We start from the raw sequence: 22,355 nt of genomic DNA, 5'->3' as shown, positions 1-22,355 counted from the left end.
GCAATGGTAGTGTAGACCATATAGATTATTACAGATGTCTAAAATATAGCATATTTGGGGGCCAGGTATTTACTCATTTTTAGTCTAGATGAGGGGGAAAAAATCTATGCCGAAGTCATAATCTTCCAGAATCACATGGAAGACAAGTTGTGCTTAACACTGTCCCCAAGAAATTGCTTCACAGACCCAAATTCAGTGATTTCTGGGCCATCCCCAAGAATCCTGCGAGGAAAAGATTCCACTACACATAGACAAAGGTTCTAAAACACCCCAGAATGAGTGTTTCAGTGAATGGTTTTGGTTCGTTGTGACAGGGGACAGTCCCCACTAACGTCATCTAAACACTTGATAGCACTTACCTCCTCTCACAGCACGTACTGCTCAATGAGCTTCTTCAGCTTCTCGCCCAGCTCAATGTTCTCCTGGTAGAGCTTGGCATTGTGTATGTCATGCTGCTCCAGCTGGGCCTGGATTTCATTCAAAGTAATTTGGAAGTATGCAGTGGCTTCTTTCCATCTTTCTTCCTCCTCTCGGGCCTGCTGCATATTTTCTTCCTTTAACGTCTTATTGTGACACTGAAGTTCCCTACAAAGAGACTCCAGCTTGCTTCTTGCCACGATAGCCTTGCTGTGTTTGCTCTGCAAATGAACTCTCTTTCATGATCTGGGCTTGCTTCTTCTGCAGAATCTTCATTTGCTTCTGAATGTTCCTGCTCTCCTCCAGAGGATCGGCATATTTCTTACAGAGCTGCCAGCTTCTCTTCTGGAGTTGAAAGAGTGTTTAGGGCTTAATCAATTATACCTATGTAATTAAGTCCCTATAAATATCCCAAAAAGATGAGGCCTAGAGAGTTTTTGGGCTGGTGAACACATGGGTATTTGGGGAGAGTAGTATAGGAGAGGGCATGGATGCTCCATGTCCTCTCCCACATATCTTGCTCTGTGCCTCTCTTCCATCTGGGATATCACTTATCATATCCTTTAATAAACTGGTAAACATAATTAAAAGATGCTTGCGCCTCAGAAAGAAAGCTACGATAAACCTAGACAGCGTCTTGAAAAGCAGTAGCCTCAGTTTGCCAACAAAGGTCCATCTACTCAAAGCTATGGTTTTTTTAGTAGTCATGTACAGATGTGAGAGTTGGACCATAAAAAGAAGACTGAGCACCAAAGAACTGTTGCTTTCAAACTGTGGTAGTGGCAAAGACTCTTGAGGGTCCCTTGGACTGCAAGGAGATCAAACCAGTCAATCCTAAAGGAAATCAATCCTGAATATTCATTGGAAGGACTGATGCTAAAGCTGAAGCTCCAATGCTTTGGGCCACCTGATGCAAAGAGCTGACATTAGAAAAGACCCTGATTCTGGAAAAGATTGAATGCAGGAGGAAAAGGGGACAACAGAGGACGAGATGGTTGGATGGCATCACCGTCTCAATGGACATGAGTTTGAGCAAGCTCCAGGAGATGGTGAAGGACAGAGAAGCCTGGCGTGCTGCAGTCCATGGGGTCATAAAGAGTCTGACACGACTTAGCAACTAAACAATGACAACAAAACCATAAGTAAGCAATTCACTGAGTTCTGTGAGCCAAGAATTCAAGGAGGGGGTCACTGGATTCTCTGATCTATAGCCAGTTGATCAGAAATACAGGTGACAGCCTGGACTTGAGATTGGGGTCTGAAGTGTGTGTGGGGGCGGGGGTGGTCTTATAGGACTGAACCCTTAACCTGTGGAATCTGATGGTATTTCCTAGTAGATCATGTCAGAATTGAGTTGAATTGTAGCATACCCAGTTGGTGTCTGCAACACTGCTTGTTGGTTTGGGAGAACCCCTACCCCCCCCACCCCACCCCACACACACACCCTCAAATCAGAATTGGGTGTAGGATTTAAAGACATATCTTCATGTGCTTTAGTTTTCTTTTTCACACCTGAACCCTAAGCTACTTGGGAACTAGAGTAATGCCATTCCCTTTCCTGTAGAATTTTGTACAGTTTCAGGAATACATCAGTTGCTTAATGAATACTGGTCAAGTATTAAATTGGCTTCAAGTTTTATTGTGGTATAGTGGTTGTTTTTCTCTACTGCAACCTCATTTTCTCCACCTTCCTGTTTGAAATATCTGAGGGAGAGTTTAAAACGTGTATGCTTTAGGGACTTCCCTGGCAGTCCAGTGGTTGAGACTCTACGCTCCCAAAGCAGGGGGCACGGGTTCAATCCCTGGGTGGGGAACTAAGATCTCCCATGCCGCATGGTGCAGCCAAAAAAAAATTACAATAAAACTTGTGTGCTTTAAATATAGGCCCATATTTTCATACTTCAGGGACAATAGTCAGAAACTGGCCTAATTTCATACCTTTGGGGCCAAATATCTGCAAATCATTCCTGAAAGACACGTAGTTTCTCTTTGGTTTATGGACCAATTGCAGCACATGAGCAATCTTGGAGACCTGCCATGTGCCAAGTGAGGAAGGGGCAGACTGGAACAGATGAAGAGAGGGGAGTAGAGGAGAGGCTGTTTAAGGATAGATTTGACCAGTAGCTAACATTCATGAAGAGCTGTTGGTGTGTTCATTCTCCTGGCACACAGAAGCCACTAAGCAGGTACTTAAGCTTCATTCTGAGCACTGCACTGGAATATAAGCTAAGAAAACCAAAAAAGACCACAGATGGCTGGGCTTGTATGTATACCTGCGGCTCATAGGTAAAATGACTCAAAGGTCTGTGTGGTAGTAAGTAACCCTACCGAGGGGCCAAAGCTGGGGCCCAGGAGTCTGCCTGAGGTGTGATGCCAAAGATGCACCAGGCTGTTAGGTTTCCTGCGTCTGGCCTCCCATTATTTCTTGCATTCAGAAAACTCTAGCCCAGGGTTTCTTCTTCATGTCTTGCATCAGATTCATCTGGGTGAGAGGGTGAAGTTTTAATTAAAATGCAGATTCTCAGCCCTAGCCCAAATTTCTTGAATCAGAATTATTGCAGTGGGGACCAGCAATCTGGGTTTTGGCAGAGGTTCCAGATTGCTCAAGTTTGAGAATGATCGCTAGCCATCTAGAAGACTCTCCAGTGGCTACATTAGTTATTATTCTTTGTTGCTTTCATGTATTTGTGTATTTCTTTGTCTCTGTTTAGAAATTCCTTCTCCTTTTCCATCATTTTTGGAAGACTGGTGGAAATATCACTGGGCTTTTAGGAGGCAGCACTTTTGGATAACTATGAACAAGAGTGAGATGAAAAATATGCACCGAAATTAGATTTTGTTGTAAAGAATTGCCAGTATGTAACTATAATTCATCACTCTCTAGCAACCAAGAAAAATGCTAGAGCTGCTTTACTGCATTGCTGATAATTTTTTTGTACATGTGCTCTCTCATTAGAGTAGGGGCTCCTTTAGGATAATCCCTAGAACAGTACTAGTTCCATAAAGTGCTTAATGTGCTTGTGAAATGAGTGATTTGTTGATAAGCAGCATTAAATAAGAAACAGGCATTTGGACTCTCCAACACAGTATGGTGTGTGAACCTGACTGGGGAAGACAAAACAGCAGAATGGATAAGGGGTTTAGAGTCTGACTGCAGTTAAGTCCAAACTTTATTGCTTATGATCAGTATAACCTTTGACAATTGCTTAATCTCTTTATTTCCTCACCTATAACATTGAGATAATAATAATACCAATCCCATAAGATTGTTATCAGGATGAAGTGAAATGGTATGCATAAAGCCCATGGTATAGTACCTATCTACATAATATATGGTCCTTCTCTAGGAGCTGTTATTATGTCTATAATTACTGCTTGGACTTGTAATGTCTCTGACAACCCTAGGGTTCATTAAGCTTGCATGCATGAGTGCTCACTCAATTGTGTCTGACTCTGTGACCCCACGGGCTGCAGCCTATCAGGTTCCTCTGTCCATGGAATTTTCCAGGAAGAATACTGGAGTGTATTGTCATTCCCTACTCCAGGGGATCTTCCTGACCCAGGGATCAAACTCGAGTCTCTTGTGCCTTCTGCATTGGCAGGTGAATTCTTTACCCACTGCACCACCTGGGAAGCCTCTCCGCCCCTCCCCCCCCCATTAAGCTTATAGAGCTATTTGTCCCTCAGCAAATGGCTCTAGGCTGTGTTTGCATATGGTTCTTGTTGGTCAGTAGCTCAGTTGTGTGCAACTCTTTGCGACCCCATGGACTACAGCACACCAGGCTTCCCTGTCCTACACCATCTCCTGAAGCTTGCTCAAACTCATGCCCATTGAATCGGTGATGCCATCCAACTATCTCATCCTCTGTCATCCCCTTCTCCTCCTGCCTTCAATCTTTCCCAGCATCAAGGTCTTTTCCAATGAGTCACTTCTTCACATCAGGTGGCCAAAGTATTGGGGCTTATTTCAGCATCAGTCCTTTCAATGAATATTCAGGATTGATTTCCTTTAGGATTGACTGGTTGGATCTTCTTGCAGTCCAAGGGACTCTAAAGAGTATTCTCCAACACCACAGTTCAAAAGCATCAGTTCTTCGGTGTTCAGCCTTCTTTATGGTCCAACTGTAACATTCGTACATGACTACCAGAAAAACCACAGCTTTGACTACACAGACCTTTGTTGGCAAAGTAATGTCTCTACTTTTTAATATGCTGTCTAGGTTTGTCACAGCTTTTCTTCCATGGAGCAAGTGTCTTTTAATTTCATGGCTTCAGTCACCATCTGCAGTGATTTCGGAGCCCAAGAAAATAAAGTCTGTCACTGTTCCCATTGTTTCCCCATCTATTTGCGATGAAGTGATGGGAGCAGATGCCATGATCTTAGTTTTTTCAATATTGAGTTTTAAGTGTGCTTAAATAATTTTGCTACCTGCTATTTCTTTTTTATACAAACTATCAGTCTCTGACAACTTTTTCAGTCTGTCCCCTTTTATTTACTTCTTATAATCTGTTGTGAAATGGAACACTAGATAATCAGTCTTTGAGTTTATACATTCACTCATTCAGTAAAGATATTTATTCAAGTATTCTGGATAGCACAGAACTGAACAAGGATAGATAAATGCTTAATTTTTTCCTATCCCACATTTTATTTATTTACTGTTTTTTAATTGAATGTATCTCCCATTTTAAAAATTGATTTATAAATTTGCTGCAAGGTTGTAGCTAGAGGTCTATTGTTTGTGCCATTTCCTCCTTCCATATTATTGTATCTTTTTTTTAATAAAATTTTTTCCTCAGGTTTAAACACTACATTCATAGACTTGTTTTTCTCTTGTGAGAGCAATTCTTTTCATCAAAGTACTTATAATCTTCCATAGGACTTGAAGTGTCAACATAATCTGAAATATTTTCTGAGATGTTCTATATTTCTAAGAGAAAAGAATAGTCGAATTGTGTCTTATATAATTGCAAGTGACAAAAACATCTAATAAATTTCATCTTCCCTAGCAACACAGAAATATGGACTTGGTTGGGAGCACCTATATAAATCAAGTAGAAAAATGATTCTTCATAAAATTTTGATGACTGAACTGCACTTTGGCTATGTTGAAAGGGTACTGTGACCCACTTTTTCTATCAACAAATCCACCAAGGTATCTACTATAGTCTACTTTTCTCTGGCATGGTAAATAGGAGCATATCCTTAATAAGGAGGCAGCCCGATTCAAAGACTGTACCTCATTTTTAATCACAGTAGACATTTTATGACCAGTTGTCTGTCCACTCATGCACAGTGAAGACAAAGTATTCCCCTTTCTTATTTTGTCATTTTACAAATGAGGACTTTGACACTTTAAGAGTCTAAGTATGCTCTTGCCCAGGATCATACATTTATTTTGGTTGAATTTTTTAATATTTATTTACTATTTATATTTTCCTTTTAATGACTGTCTCTTCATGTGCCTTGCCCTGATTATATTAAATATTTATATTTATATGTCTCTAAATCATTATTTTAGTACCTTTATTTCCAAAACAATAATATTCTTCAGTTATAAAAATCAAGTTGTGAGATATAATCACCTATGGTTTTTTCTGACTTTATTACATATTTGTTGTTTTACAGTTTAGTTTTTTGTCTACCTATTATATAGTTTAGTGCTATGAAATCAGGTTGGGTTTGAACATATTATTTTTCAAATCAGTTGTATCAAGAAAATTAAAGAATTCATCATTTTACTCTTATTTGAAATAACATATTTGCTTTATTCTATATTATTTTATATGAAAATTTTTTCAGGCTTTCTAGTATGTTCTATTGATTAGATATTTTACTTTTACAATAATGTTAGAATTTTCACTTTCTTAGATTCATGATGTGTATTTGTCTGATAGGAGAAATCTTTCCTTACTACTCTTTTTCCAAATTTTCCACAGATATTCTCACCCTATTAGTCATCTTGGTATCAATTTATCAATCCAAAACAATTGAATTTACTGAATGTACATACAAAACAGAAATACCAAAACAGACTCGCAGATATAGAAAACAAACTTGTGGTTACCAAAGAGGGAAGGGAATCTGGGGAGGGAAATATTAGTGGCACGGAGTAAATAGATACAAACTACTACATATAAAATAGATAAAAATAACAGCCTACTTATCGGACAGAGAATTATACCCATTATCTTGTGATAACCTATAATGAAGTATAATCTGCAAAAATACTAAATCACAATGCTGTACACCTATAATTAACACTATTGTAAATGAACTAAATGTAATAAAAAATAAATCAATTTGGTATTTGATTGGAATTGGTCTACATATATTAATTAGTTTGGCAAGAATTAATAAATTTACAATTTTGAGTACATAAAAACATATGTCTCAGTGTATTTGTCTGCTGTTCTTTTCTGCTTTACAAGTATGTCTTTTTAAAAATTATATGGCCAACTTAACTCTGTGTTCCACTTGAAATATGCTTTCTTGGATTTTTAAGCATATAATCCTATCATTCACAAATAATGACAGTGTTGCATCTTTTTTCCTATATGTCATATCTATTCATAATCTCAATTTCTTCAGCTATAAAATGGAGATAAAATATTACTTATTTTGACATAAATCAGGCATGGATTTACATGTCAATGTATGACAAAAACCACTACAATATTGTAAAGTAATTAGCCTCCAACTAATAAAAATAAATGAAAAAAAAATACCACTGACCTCTGCTAGAGGTTAAAAAAAAATTACTTATTTTATTGTGAAGATTATTGTGAAAATTAAAGGGAATAAGTTACATAAAATGACACCACTGTCTTACATATGGTAAATCCTCTATAAATGTTTCTATGGCTCTTCTTACTATTGTTGATGTTACATTTTTTAGCAACTTGAAGAAAAATGTTGAAAACAAAGAGTGAAACATGACTGAGCAACTTTAAAAAAACTCTTTTAGGATGTATTTACAATAGATAAATTGCAACATCTTAAGAAAAGGTGCCTCTATACCTAGTTGATTTGGAAATTTCAAAGTCAGTAATAGGCCTTTAATTTTATCAAATACTTAATTTTTCCATCTTTGATGATATTTATCTGGCTTTTCTCATTCAGTTTTTCAATCCAATGGATTATATTAATAGATGTCCTAATGTTGAAAATCCTGGGGATCTATATTTCCCTGGGATTGTCATGGTTATATTTTGCTTTTAATATACCAATAAATTTGTTTTATCATTATCTTAATTAGGACTCATATACATATTATCAGTGACATTTATCTCTAGCTTTCTTCCCCTGAGCTATCATTGTCAGATTTTATGGGTTATATTTTGTTCAAAGATCACGGGGGAAGCTGTTCATATTTTTCTGTGCTTTGAAATAGTTTGTGTACATGGCAAAATATTTGTCTCTGTGTCATGTAAAAGAATTTCAATATATTTCCACAGAGCAGTTATACTTTTCTTTTGAAAAGTACGTCAGATTCTATCCATTCTCAGCTTAAAATTTACTGCTCTTGGAATAGAACCGCAAACCATTGCTACAGGCTATAAAAGCTGAGATGATGTGGCTGCTCCTGCCAGTGTCATTAGGATCAAGTCTCAACCATGCTTTCCTATCTCACTCTGAAAGAAGCTAGTGAGGCTGTAGCTTGATGCTCCCAATGCACTATGCTCTTTCCCCCCACAGGGCTTGTGCAACGGTTATGACTTTTACCCATAGTACGCTCTGCCCCTCTTACTCCCTACTCATCCTTCAGGTGTTTCAGCTTCAGTGAAACATCCTAGGAAAGTTATTTCATGAAAGTAGGTCACCCAGTTATTCTCCATCACAGTATCCTATTTCTTTCCTTCATAATATTAATAGCATTTATAATGACTTCTTTTGTTTATTTATGTGCTCAATCATTTCCTTATTAATTGTCCATCGCCCTCCATTAGGGTTTAAGATCTAGTATTTTGGCATGCCATTATGTTTTACTCATCATAGATCTCTTCTAACACAACTTTTTACCATTTGCATTCAAGTTTTAGAATCATATTTATATTCTTTGGGGGGTTCCATGTTTATTTAATGTAGTGAGCTATGGCCATTCTCTTAAGGGAGGAGTAGCCTTTGCTTGACTTATCCTTTGAGCTTCATTGCTAGGTGGGCTGGAATACCATGTGGCCAAGAATTTTGTTTGTTTATTTACTTGTTTTAAGAAACACTTTTGATTGAGGCATTTTTCAGGCTCTTTCATATCTACTATGAATAAATGACGTCTAAGTATACAGTTCTTGATGCAGAATGTTTATTCCTCAGAACTCTGTATATTTTGCACAATTTTAAAAATATAGTTAACTTTAAAATTTTTTAAATTTATTTTTATTGTTTGGCTGCAACACACAGCATGTGGGACCTTAGTTCCCCAAACAGGGATCAAACCTGCATTCCTTACATTGGAAACACAGAGTCCTAACCTCTGGCATACCAGAGAAGTCCCTATTACACAATTATTAACATATGTTTTTGAGTATATCAAGGAAGATTTGTGAAATCTGAAATGGTTGATTTTTATTTCTATGTAGCAAAACATGCCCCTACCCATGTATGCCTCAAAATTTGTAGGATATTTTTAATTATTGTTAATAAATTCAAGTCAAATATTTGTGAGAATATGTGTAGCAGTAAGCCTTTATTTATAAAAAATTTTTGGTTTTTTTGCTGGTATTCAGGAAACCTTGAGAATTTTGGACTCTAGTATATATTCACTTCAGAAAAGTTTTCAATTATTGTACTTTTTGTTATTATATCTGTTCCATTTATTCTGCTTTTGCTTTGGAATGCCAATTATCTGTGGTTGGATCTCCTTTTTAAAATTTTTACCATTGTTTTTTTCTGTCTTCTCCTTGCCACTACTGTTTCTCAAATTGCCCTCTATTTAGTGGCGGTTCCTTAGTGTTAGTCCTGTTGTTTTGTGCTTGTAGAGTTTTACTCATGGTTTGCTATTTTAGTCTCCTCTGAATCATTTTCCCACACAGCTCCTTTTCAGCTTATCTAGATGATTTTGCATAACATTGTCTTATCTCTTATTCATTTTTCTCTGTTTTTATTTCATAGAGACCATGTCTTGTCAAATTCTATTAAGAATACTAAGAACTTTATTTTTTCTCTCTTTTTCCTGGGACAAATAATTGTCAAAATCTGCTTCTCCACTGTCTTCAAAAACATCACCTTTCCTGTGTTTGGCAGTATCCTTTCATAGACCCCATACTCATCATGTATTCTGCTTCTCCTGGAACAAGGAGACATCTAGTCTATCCCAGTGTTACTAGGTGTGAGAGACGTGCCTTTTCCCTTCATCTTCTCCAATTACATATAGACAAAATCTTATTCTTAAGTTCAATTGATATTTCTATTTCTTCACACAATTTACAATACTAGCAAGCACTTATCTAATTCAGGGTTCCTCAGCATTGGCACTATTGACTCTTTGGGCCAGATCATTCTTTTGTGTGCTTGTGGGGGGGTGGTGATGCTGTCTTGTATATTATAGGCTGTTTAGCAGCATCCCTGGCCTCTACACACTAGCTACCAGTGTAATCACCAAGATGATGTCCTCCCCTAGTGAACCCATCAAAACAGTGACTAATATCCTTTGGGGACTGAAATTGGCCCCAGGTTGAGAACTATTTATCTAAGCAGACTTTGTTAGAATAATGAGAAAATGAAAAATTCTAAGTGCCAGCAGCATCCACCAGTACCACTTATGCTTCCATCTCTTCCTCCAACTGCAGCTTTGACTTCCTTGGACTCTTCAGAGCTGCTAAGTATGGTTGTACAGATTTGGCTCTACACAGGGTCATCTGGTTTAGTGGGAGTTGTAGTCTAACATGTATTTCATTCTGCAAAATGTGTGTGTATAAGCCTGGATCCACTAAGGGGGAGCATCCTTTCCTAATTCAAACAAGGCTTGTGAACTTGGGTTGATTCCTTGCAGAATGCAATGTAACTACCAGTTCCTAGTTCATGTTTTCTGCCACATTGTTTTCTTGAGTTCAGTTCAGTTCAGTTCATTCGCTCAGTCGTGTCTGACTCTTTGCGACCCCATGAATCGCAGAATGCCAGGCCTCCCTGTCCATCACCAACTCCCGGAGTTTACTCAAACTCATGTCCATCAAGGTGGTGATGCCATCCAGCCATCTCATCCTCTGTCGTCCCCTTCTCCTCCTGCCCCCAATCCCTCCCAGCATCAGGGTCTTTTCCAATGAGTCAACTCTTCGCATGAGGATGCCAAAGTACTGGAGTTTCGGCTTCAGCATCAGTCCTTCCAATGAACACTCAGGACTGATCTCCTTTAGGATGGACTGGTTGGATCTCGTTGCAGTCCAAGGGACTCTCAAGAGTCTTCTCCAACACCACAGTTCAAAAGCTTCAATTTTTCGGCGCTCAGCTTTCTTCACAGAGTTATAGGCACTGAATGAATTAGAAAGGTAAGAGCTAATGGGAGAATTTAATAGTAACCTGGTCACCTAAAAAAAAAAAAAATTATCTGCCTTGTATCTGCCTGTTTTTCTGAATGGTACCTACCCTGGGGCCAGGCAGTGTGTTGGGGGGTCGTGGTGCCTCTTCCCAGTGCTATCAGGATAACAGGTGTTTTTCATTTCTACTTGCAAAGCATATGCCAGCTTCCACTTGTGATGGCCAACTTCATTCTGGATGTCCTATAATTCGATGAAAACTGTTCCAGGTTCTGGCAATTACTTGCATGGCAATCATTTTTTTTTTTTTAATCTCTTTTCCCCTCTTCATAGGTATTATTATTGTTGGAAAGTGGGTATGTGTGAAATAGACATTGCTAGCCCACCTCATTTTAAACCTGAAGTTCTGAATCAGTTTCAACTTGGAAGACAAGCTTTCAATCAAACACATAACTTTTATAGTATCTGCTCTGTGGTGAGAGAGATAAAAAGATGAGGACATGATCCTTGCCCTTGAAGGGTTTATCATCTCATAAGGGCAAGCTGACTATATAAGAAAAAGGAAAAAGGCAAGGAAAGATAAATATCATAAAAGAATTACAGGCAGAATACTCTGGGGGATTAAAGGAGGAGCAATCTTTTCCATCTCGATCAGGAAATGTCTCCTAGAAACTATGATATTTGACCCAGTTTTTAAAAGATGAGGTGTGGCACCTCAGCAGGAAATTATGCATTGCAGGCAGGGCTAACAGGACAGAAATAAGCAGAACGTGTCAGCCGCTGCTTCTCCCATCCCTGTTTAGCTGTATGCACTGAATGCTTTCAGCCTCCAAGTTTAGAACCATGCATTTAAAAAAAAACAAACGTGACAAGTCAGTCAGGTGTTTATGATCACATTCATTATCCAGGTGTCTAGTATTGGCTATGAATCACTAGGACATCAAGGTGCCAAAGCTGCAGCCTTCTCCCAATACTATCATATTTGTCAAATCTGCAACACTTGATGTCTGTCTTGATTTCCTAATTTGTACATCAAGCTCTTTCTGGAACTCCTAGACTAATTAAGAGGGTCCTAGAGTCCCTGGAGAATCCCAGGGACAGCAGAACCTGGTGGGCTGCCGTCTATGGGGTCGCACAGAATCGGACACGACTGAAGCGACTTAGCAGCAGCAGCAGCAGAGTCCCTGATGGGCTTCCCCAGGGGCGGGGAGGTGCTCAATGGTAAAGAATCCACCTGCCAATGCAGGAGACCTAGGTTCAATCCCTGGGTCAAGAAGAGTCCCTGGAGAAGGAAATGGCAACCAACTCCAGTATTCTTGCCTGGAGAATCCCGTAGACAGAGGAGCCTGGTGGGCTACAGTCTATGGGATCGTGAAGAGTCCCACACGACTAAAGTGACTGAGCATGCGCACAGGTGCATGTGTGTTAGTTGCTCAGTTGTGTCTGACTCTTTGCGACCTGATGGACTGTAGCCCATTAGGCTCCTCTGTCCATGTGATTCTCCAGGCAAGAATACTGGAGTAGGTGTCATGCCCTCCTCCAGGGAATCTTCCCGACCCAGGGATTGAACCCATGTCTCTCACATCTCCTGCATTGGCAGGTGGGTTCCTTACCACTAGCACCACCTGGGAAGCCCAACACATTCTTCTTTAAATGAAATTTGGGCTTTTTCTATTTTTATTTTACTTATTTCTATTAGTATCAAGACTACCATAAAGATTCCTCCAAGTATCATTTGCTATATATACACATACATGTTAAAAATTTCATACAGTTTCATACCTAGGAGTGAGATTACTGGGTTATAGGATATGTCAAATTTCTACTTTATAACTTTATTTATAACAAAAATTTTTCTAATGAATTGTTATAAATTTATATATTAGAGCTTTACTCAAGTTCTCCTATCTCCAAATTCTTACTTACATTTGGTGCTGTCAGGTTTTAAAATTTTCTAACAAACTTATTGGGTTGGTTTCTAATGGTTTGTTACTGGCATTTTACTTTAATTTTCATTTCCCAGTTTAAAAGTAAGATCGAACAGATCATCCTTTTACGTGTACTAGCCTTTTATTTTATATTTCATCATCTCGGAAATGTCTATTCAAGGATTTTGTTCATTGATCTAATAAGATGTTAGCAATCTTTTACTTACTAGTCTAGAGTATTGGAGAAGGAAATGGCAACCCACTCCAGTATTCTGTACCCTTTATTCTTGTAGAAGAGGCTGGATCTTGATGTCCTTCTCACCTGACCCATGATTGTTCTCTTATTGGATAAAACTGGAAGATGATGCTTCCAATCTGATTCTAAGCATCATTTCAGTTTATGAAGGCAGCTGCTAGGATAAACAGGTCTTCCCCGTGGTTTGTTAGACCAACCTTTATCAAGCCCAGTTTTACTCACCTTTTTTACACCAGGCTTTATACAACAGACCATTTCATTTACTTTTTTTTCGCTTGAATCTAGTTCATTAGTACAGTGAGTCCTCATAGCTTCATCATGACCTCTTTTAAACTTGCTGACAGAAATTATCCTGATAGAATATAAGAAGAGGACACTGAAGGATTTTTTTTAACCTTTCTCCTAGGTGTGGACTGAGGAAGAAAAATCAACTATTGTTTTCCCTAAAGCCTTTGGTATGTAGAATTGATCTGTCTGCCATTCTCTCTTATTAATGAGATTTAGCCAGGAGACACTAAAATGGTTACAATGGAAGGTTTGATAAGGAAATACTAAACCCAATTTTCAGGCTTCCCTTGTGGCTCAGCTGGTAAAGAATCCACCTGCAATGCGGGAGACCTGGGTTCAATCCCTGGGTTGGGAAGATCCCCTGGAGAAGGGAAAGGCTACCCACTCCAGTATTCTGTCCAAGAGAATTCCATGAACTGTATAGCCCATGGGGTCGGAAAGAGTCGGACACAACTGAGCGACTGTCACTTCCTTACTTACTTAAACCCAATTTTACTTAGTGATAAACTTCAGACTGAAGCTTTGTATTTCATTACTGAAATTTTTCAACCTGTTTGGAAATGAATAATATAACAAAAAAAAGTTAAAAGTTGGATAAATAGTATAACAAACCCTCATATACCCATCATTTAGCTTCTGTAATTCTCAGTTCATAACTGATTTTGTTCATTTACACCCCAGCCACAGACTTAGGGCTATTTTAAAGCAAATTTTAGACATATTATTATTTTACTTAAATGTATCTTTAAAGTTAAGGGCCCTTTCAAAATTATTCCTAAAAATAAATGACAGTGATTCTTTAATATCTTCAAATAACCACTCCTCAGTAGTTATCTTTTAATAGTTTGTTTGAATAGGAATCCAAATAAGGTTCATATAACATATATTAATTGTTTGATTGAAACACAAAGAGTAAAGAAAAGATTCTAAAAGATTCCAGAGAAGAAAAATACAGGTAACCAAAAAAATAAAATTAGTTCAACATCAGATTTTTTTTCATTGACAAAACTAAATGCTGCTGCTGCTGCTGCTGCCGCTAAGTCGCTTCAGTCATGTCTGACTCTGTGCAACCCCATAGACGGCAGCCCACCAGGCTCCCCTGTCCCTGGGATTCTCCAGGCAAGAATACTGGAGTGGGTTGCCATTTCCTTCTCCCATCAAGGATTCTATTGCCAGCTAAATAATTTGGCAGGTTAAGCATAAAAGTAGAAAAAACACATTCTGGTTTAAAAGCAAATATAAGGGTACATTATGATACACAGCTCTATCTCTTCAATCTTTTTCAATATCTAGGCTCTCAGATAACTGGTTTTACTTTGTAAGTTTTTTTTTGTTTTTTTTTTTTTTTGCTGTGCTGATGGGATAAGATCTTTGTTCCCCAACCAGGGATTGAACCCTGGCCCTTGGCAGTGAAAACATGGAGTCCTAAACACTGGATCGCCAGGGAATTCCTCTTTGTAATTTTCTTTTTTTTTTTTTTTGAGAAAATGACTTTTTTGTCTGTGAAAGTTCTCACAGTTTGGTTTTGCTACCTGCGTTCCAATAATAGTGGTGTCATTATCATGTTTCTCTGTCCTTTGTATTTCCTGTAAATTGGTCATTAGATATATAGGCTTGGTTCGATATCCATTCAGCTTGGGGGAAGGGCAAGGCTACCTCATGCAATGTGCTTCCCTCAGAAGTGCCTGATACCTGGTTGTCTTTTTTGTGATGTTGTCAGTCATTGATGATAATTGCCCAGGATCATCTCTTCAATAGGGATTACCTAATGCTGACATTCTCAATTATATTTTCTTCATTTATTAGCTGGGATACTTACACAAAGAGAAACTTTCCCTAAACTACTCTTCAGTAACCATGAGGTATAGGTCATATAGGAAAAGTAAGACAAATGACTATTTTTCCTCATTTACCAGTTTTCAAAATAATGAATTTCTTTCCTGGTGTCCTCCAAAAGTGAGTCATGATTCTTGTTAGTATCATTATAAGATTATGGATATCAGCATATTTAAAGTATGGAAATGTGTTTAAATTTATTGTAGTTCATATCCTTATTGATGCTCATATGATCCCATCTTAAGCCTTTCCAAGTTTATTCAGGTGTGTTCTTGAGTCCTTTTGACATGACTCCGGAAGTTGTTGATGCTTATCTTGCTTTATGGTATTAACACATTCCAGGCTTATTTTGTACATTCCCTGCACCATTGTTGAAATCAGCAATTTACCCAAAGGGCTGTGGTTCCTACTTAAAAGGAAAAATTCATTTTAGTACTATCTACTCTTATTCAACTTAACCTTATTGATTTTACCCCTGTGTTGCCTTTAAAATTTATGGCCGCACAACATGCAAGCTGTTAGTTCCCTGACCAGGGATTGAACCCGAACCCCCTGCAATGGAAGCATGGAGTCCTAACCACTGGACCACCAGGAACATCCCGCCATGTATCTCCTTTTAACCATGCTTCTCAGTGACCTCTCTATGAATGCCCATTTGATTTAGCCTCAGAATAACAATGCCAATATTACTAATATGATATGACTACCGAAAATAATTGTAAGATACTTCTCTTCACTCATTTTATCCATAGGGCACATCCCAGTAAATCAATATCACCAAATTACTCTGATTTAAAAGTTGCTCAGAATTGTTCCTCTTTTTGTGATTATGTCATCAATTGGATACTTGGTTAGGTTCATTTGTTTACATTTTTTTTATTGTTTTATTTTATAATTGCTTTTCTATACCCTCTTAGCCACCAGGGAAGCCCCGGGATTGCTTTTCTAAATGAAATTTTGTTTTATAATTATATAAAATATTTGCATAGGTTTTAAGAAAGTCAAACTACAAATTAAGGTATATTCAAACTCAAGGTATATTCTACTAAGCAAATCAACAAACCAAGAAACCTAGCTTCTATCACTGTTCATTTCTTTCTACTCCTCTTCTCATATTAGTAACCATTATTTTGTGATTTATCCTTTCACTTTTCATTTTGATACAGCAAATACATTTTAGATAAATAGTAGATAAACACTAGAATATTTGCAACCTTTTTTCTACCTTGTTATTTTTCATTTAAAATATATATCCTGATAATTATTTGGCAATAGGATGTACAGATACTTAACATCTCCATTTGAAACTGGATGCTTCATTTTGTAGATGTACTGTAATCCATTCATCAAGGCTTCTCTTGGTGAAGATTTAGGTGATTTTCCAGTCTTTTACTGTTACAAATAGTGCTGCAGTAAATAGTACTAGGCTCACATCTTTCCATATTTTTGCCAGCATATCACTGAGATCAATTCTTACAAGTGAGATTCCAGGGTCAAAAGCTAAATACATACGTAGTTTTCTCAGATATTGCCAAATTCCCCTCCATTGAAATTATATTTTCCTGCATTGTCAGCAGTAATGATTTTGATGGCTCTTTCCCCATGGCCTCACCAACAAAAGGTATATTGTCAGATTTGGAGATTGTTTTCAATTAAGTAAATGTCTTAGTGCAGTTTTAATTTGAGTGTTGAGGCTAATATTTTAAATCCAACTTTATTTTATCTAAAGTGAAACCTTGATGTCTGCCTATTTTGTGCTAGGTGTACATTAAAGATTCAGAGATGAGCAAGACTCAGCTATTGCCCTCAAGAAGTCCACAATCCAAAGGCAAAACATGAGAAATCAATTCTTTGTACAGCATGATGAATGCCACAATAAAAATATACACAGAGTATTATGGGTACCTAAAAACAGAAAACAAAGAGATAGGGGAAAGCAAGCAAGATGAGTGAGGAGAAGTGTTTAGAAAACTATAAGGTTGAAGAGATGTCCAAACTTATATAGATCTATGAAACAGTAAAAGTTGGAAGCCTAGACAGAAATATTCTAGGAACTCTGAGTTCTGGTGGTGGTGGTATAGTCACTCAGTCATGTCCGACTCTTATAACCCCATGGACTGTAGCCTTCCAGGCTCTTCTGTCCATGGGATTTTCCAGGCAAGAATACTAGTGTGAGTTGCCATTCCCTTCTCCAAATCTGAGTTCTAGTGACCACATTTCTCACGATTATTAATTGTGACTTTTGATAAATAATCTCTTTTGTGTGGCATTTAGTTTTCATATATGTAAAATAAGGGTGGTATAGTGAGTGGTGGTTTACTCTCTAAGTTGTGTCTGATTCTGTGACCCCATGGCCTGGAGCCCATCAGGCTCCTCTGTCCTTGGAATTTTCTAGGCAAGAATACTGGAATGGGTTGCCATTTCCTTTTCAAGGGGGTCTCCCCAACCCAGGGATCGAACTCATGTCTCCTACTTGGCAGGTAGATTCTTTACCACTGAGCCATTCTTTTTTTTAACTGAAATATATTTTGTTTACAATGTTCTGATGACAAGGTGATTTAGTCATGTGTGTATTTTTCAGATTCTTTTCCATTATAGATTATTGCAAGATACTGAATATAATTCCCTGTCCTATATAGTAGGTCCTTGTTGTTTGTCTATTTTATATGTAACAGTGTCTGTTAATTCCAAACTCCTACTATTTTATATGTGATAGTATGTACCTGTTAATCCCAAACTCCTAATTTATCCCTCCTTCCCCTTTCCCTTTGATAACCATAGTTTGTTTTCTATGTCTATGAGTCTATTTCTGTTTTATAAATTAGCTCATTTGTGTCATACTTTAATATTTTATATTCTACATATAAGTGATTTCATATGATATTTGTCTTTCTCTTTCTGACTTACTTCACTTAGTATGATAATCTCTAGGTCCATCCATGTTACTGCAAATGGCATTATTTCATTCTTTTAAATGGCTATGTAATATTTCATTTTGTGTGTACGTGTGCTAAGTTGCTTTAGTCATGTCCCACTCTTTGTGACCCTATGGACTGTAGCCCTCTAGGCTCCTCTGTCTGTGGGATTCTCCAGGCAAAAATAATGGAGTGGGTTGCCATGCCCTTCTCCAGGGGATCTTTCCGACCCAGGGGTTGAACCCATGTCTCTTACATCTCCTGCATTGGAGAGGCAGGTTCTTCACCACTAGTGCCACCTGAGATGCCTATTTATGTGTGTGTGTGTGTGTGTGTGTGTGTGTATGTGTGTGTAGCACATCTTTATCCATACATCTCTTGATGAACATTTAGGTTGCTTCCATGTCTTGGGTATTGTTAATAGTGCTGCAATAAACACTGGGCACTAATTCTAATTCTTTGAATTAGAGTTTTCTCTGGATACATGCCAAGGAATGGGGTTGCAGGGTTACATGGCAACTCTACTTTTAGTTTTTTAAGGGACCTCCATACTGTTCTCCATTACATTCCCAACAACAAAGTAGGATGCTACTCTTTTCTTTACACCCTCTCCAGCAATTATTATTTGTAGACCTTTTTTTAAGAATAATTTTGACATTTCTTTTCTTTTAAATTTTATTATTTTTTGGCTGTGCTAGGTCTTCATTGCTGCATACAGGCTTTCTCTAGTTGCAGCTAGTGGAGGCTACTATCTTGTTGTGGTGCATGGGCTTCTCATTGCAGTAGCTTCTCTTGTTGCAGAGCATGGGCTCTAGGGCATGCAGGCTCAGTAGTTGTGGCATACGGGCTTAGTTGCCCCATGGCATGTGGAATTTTCCCAGACCAGGTATTGAGCCTGTGTCCTCTGCACTGGCAGGAGGATTCTTAATCACTGGACCACCAGTGAAATCCTATTTGCAGATGTTTTATTACCTCTATTCTGACTATAAACAAGGTATTTCTAAAGCCCCTTTCATCCTTTCTGATTTATGAGTACTTCTGCTTCCTTCTCCCTGTGTATTGGCTTCACCCTCCCCATCCACCAAGTTGAGGGACAAATTAAAGTAAGCCATTAACACAGTGTAGTTAATCTACATGTAATGATTTCAGTTGTCAGGAAAGGAGTGTAGAGGTGAAACTTGGGTCAAGTGAAAAAAATGTTAGAGATGTAGAGGAAAGGTCACCAATTTAAAAGTGACCAAAATGGGTTGGCATATGGCAGAGAGTCATAAGGATGTGGTTGGATACAGAGTCAGTAAAAATTTGAGTCAAAATTGAAAATCTTTTTACTTGGGAAATTGAAGAGTTAGCACACATTCCTATGGGTCAGTTTTAAGTTGCAAAATAAGAGTTTGTTACAGGCAGATCGGTTGCAATGAAACCTTTTAGTAATGGTAAAATTCTGGAACACAAATGGCACTTGCAAAAGGTTTCTCATAGTTAGGGGGTCATCACACCTCTTTTAAGGAGACATACTTCCATGGACAATGAAATCTACTAAATGCCCTTCATCTTCAGAGAAAAGACATTTGAACTTATCCCTTAGTGAAACAGCCTTGGTTCATCAAACTGAACTTTATTCCAATAATGAAAGGATGTAATTAGTGAGATGGTATTTTCATTTTCCAGCCAGGATAGCTTTCTATAGTCTGGGTAAATGTAAAGCTTCTTTGAAATGTGTTCCTTGTGAATGAAATTACCCCAAAGCCTTTTAGGGACCCTCATTTATAGAGATACCAAACAATCTATTTAAAATAGATGACCTTTTTTTTTCCCAGGCAGTGTTCATAAGCAAACACACAATACTTGACTAAAGTTGAGTGGGCAAAGTTTTGTTTAATTCTGCACAGGAGACCAGGGCAGACATTAGTTTAAATATTCACAAAGAAATGTCAGCTTGTAGATCAGGTGCACCCTGGGAATTATGTGGAAGTAAAATGAGTATACATCTTTTATGGAGATGGGGAGAGATGCACAATTCTGCCTAGAAAATTCTCACTAATATTTGTGTCATAACAAGATGCGTATTCTTTCTGTAATGGAAAAATAAATGAAGAATGACGGTTATTTTGAGATCTGTTTTTTGTTGTCATGTAACTTGGTAGATGATTGCTGCTTTTTTTTCCTCCCAGTTAACAGTTGGAATGGAAATTATCATGGAGTATACTCAACAGATAAAGCTTCTTTGTGTTGCACGGGTATCTGATTTGTACATGAAAGTAAATCAACTTGGAATAACCGCTTTTATTTTGGACATTTATTCAAGATAAACAGAACAAACATCAGTAAACACAGTCCATTGGGAAAGTTCGTGGGCAATTCTGCTTCACTGCCACACTTCTGTTCGACCTGCTTTGCAGAGCTGCATCTATTGACAGCCTTTACCTTCCAGGTTCAGGCTTAACATAGTGCCTGCGGAGTTGATCAAGGCAGCAAGAAATTTAAAAGCTTCTGCAGTGGGGTGGGGTGAGGAGAACTCAGTTTTGAGCAGAGCTTGAAATTATCATGTCTCGTGATCTGACATTTAGTGGTTTGAAATAATTACTGCTCTACTTCTGTTTCTTCCACTTCCCTGAGTCTCTGTCATTGCCAGCAAGATTCAGCACTGAAAGTCGCCATCTGTGAGACCTTGGGCCAGTCGCTTAATGGTTTTTTTAAAATGTGTAGGTAATAATGATTTTTTTTAATGTAACAGCTCTATTAAGATGGAATTCATATGCCACACCATTCACCTATTTCAAGCATACTATTCAATGTCTTTTAGTATATATGCTGAGTTGCAATTACCTAATTTCAACCTCAGTGCCCTCCTCTGCCCATGGGGTTAATACAACCTGAACCTCCTATGTCATAGGCTTCTAGGGAGAAAAGAATGAAATGAGGCAAGTAAAGGAGCACTGGAAGGTTAAGACAGCTCTGGAAATATGAGTTGGCATTGTCATTATTAATGAGATGCTAGATGTGAGTAGAGCCTTGAAGAGGACCTCGAATCGATTGAAGGGAGCTTGGCAGCAATAATAGTCCCTCCCATTTATATAGCAATTTAAGAGTTTCAAGGTGCTTTCACATCCGAGCTCTCATTTGAGACATTATTGGTGATCATCTTGAAGTGTCACATAGCCAGACCCATTCCCCAGGATGGGAAGAAGGGCTCATTTACCTTAAAGCTCTGTGCGAATCTTTTGTAAGTGAGGAAAAATATCTGACTTACAAGGCTTTTGTAGTCCCCAAATTTGTCTGACATTAAATACCTAAAAAAAAAAAAATGGACTCACCTCTGTGCAATTCCTGTTACAACCCCTATTCTCTGGGACCTTGTAGAGGGCTTTGTAAGTGCCTGTGTTAGAGGACCATGTGAAGGCAATGTTCTCCCAGCCAGCTGGATAATGTTGCTCAGTGCTCAGAATTTTTAATGTTAATCACCATACTCTATGAAATGGATGCTGTTAAAGGTAAATAGGATGCTTATAAAGTATTCTATTGAACATTGCTGACATTAAAGCGTATTCTACTTTGGCTTATGAAGGCTTAATGATCATTTTTATCTAACAGTTAACAAATGTTTAGTAAAGAAAACAATCAAATCTAGCAATATGAGTATCGCCAGAAACTTCTTAATATGACAGCTGGCTTTTTTCTTGTATTAGTTTCCTATTGCTGCTGTAAAGAAAAAAAATCACCATAAACTTGCTGGCTTAAAAACAACACAAATTTATTCATCTTACAGTTCTATAAGCTAGAAATCTCACCTGGGTCTCACTGGGCTAAATATCAAAGTGTCACCATTTGGCCGTGCTCCTTCTGAAGGTTCTAGAAGGCTTTTACAAGCCATCTACATTTTTTGCCTCATGGCCCTCTTCCTCCATCTTCAAAAAGCAACAATGTTGCATCTCTCTGATCCTGCTTCCCTCCTATCTCTCTCTCAACACAGTTGGTAAGCATTCTCTGCTGTTATTTTTTTTGCTGTCTAGATTTTCATTTTACTTATATATATTTTACAAAAATTCAATGTGTTTGTGGTGATTTTTTTAATTTATTTTTTTTAAATATTATTTTATTAGTTGGAGGCCAATCACTTTACAACATTTCAGTGGGTTTTGTCATACATTGACATGAATCAGCCATATAGTTACACGTATTCCCCATCCCGATCCCCCCTCCCACCTCCCTCTCCACCCGACTCCTCAGGGTCCTCCCAGTGCA

The 22,355-nt window shown here is 38.0% G+C and overlaps 1 pseudogene; it reads right to left on the bottom strand.

Annotated features, from left to right (window-relative positions):
• Window positions 1-284: 284 nt before the first annotated feature.
• Window positions 285-21,984, bottom strand: LOC136154718 (gamma-taxilin-like; annotated as a pseudogene).
• Window positions 21,985-22,355: the final 371 nt, after the last annotated feature.

Source organism: Muntiacus reevesi, chromosome X, assembly GCF_963930625.1.
Source record: "Muntiacus reevesi chromosome X, mMunRee1.1, whole genome shotgun sequence".
NCBI lineage: Eukaryota > Metazoa > Chordata > Mammalia > Artiodactyla > Cervidae > Muntiacus > Muntiacus reevesi.
This window is presented reverse-complemented; position numbering and strand designations above follow the sequence as displayed.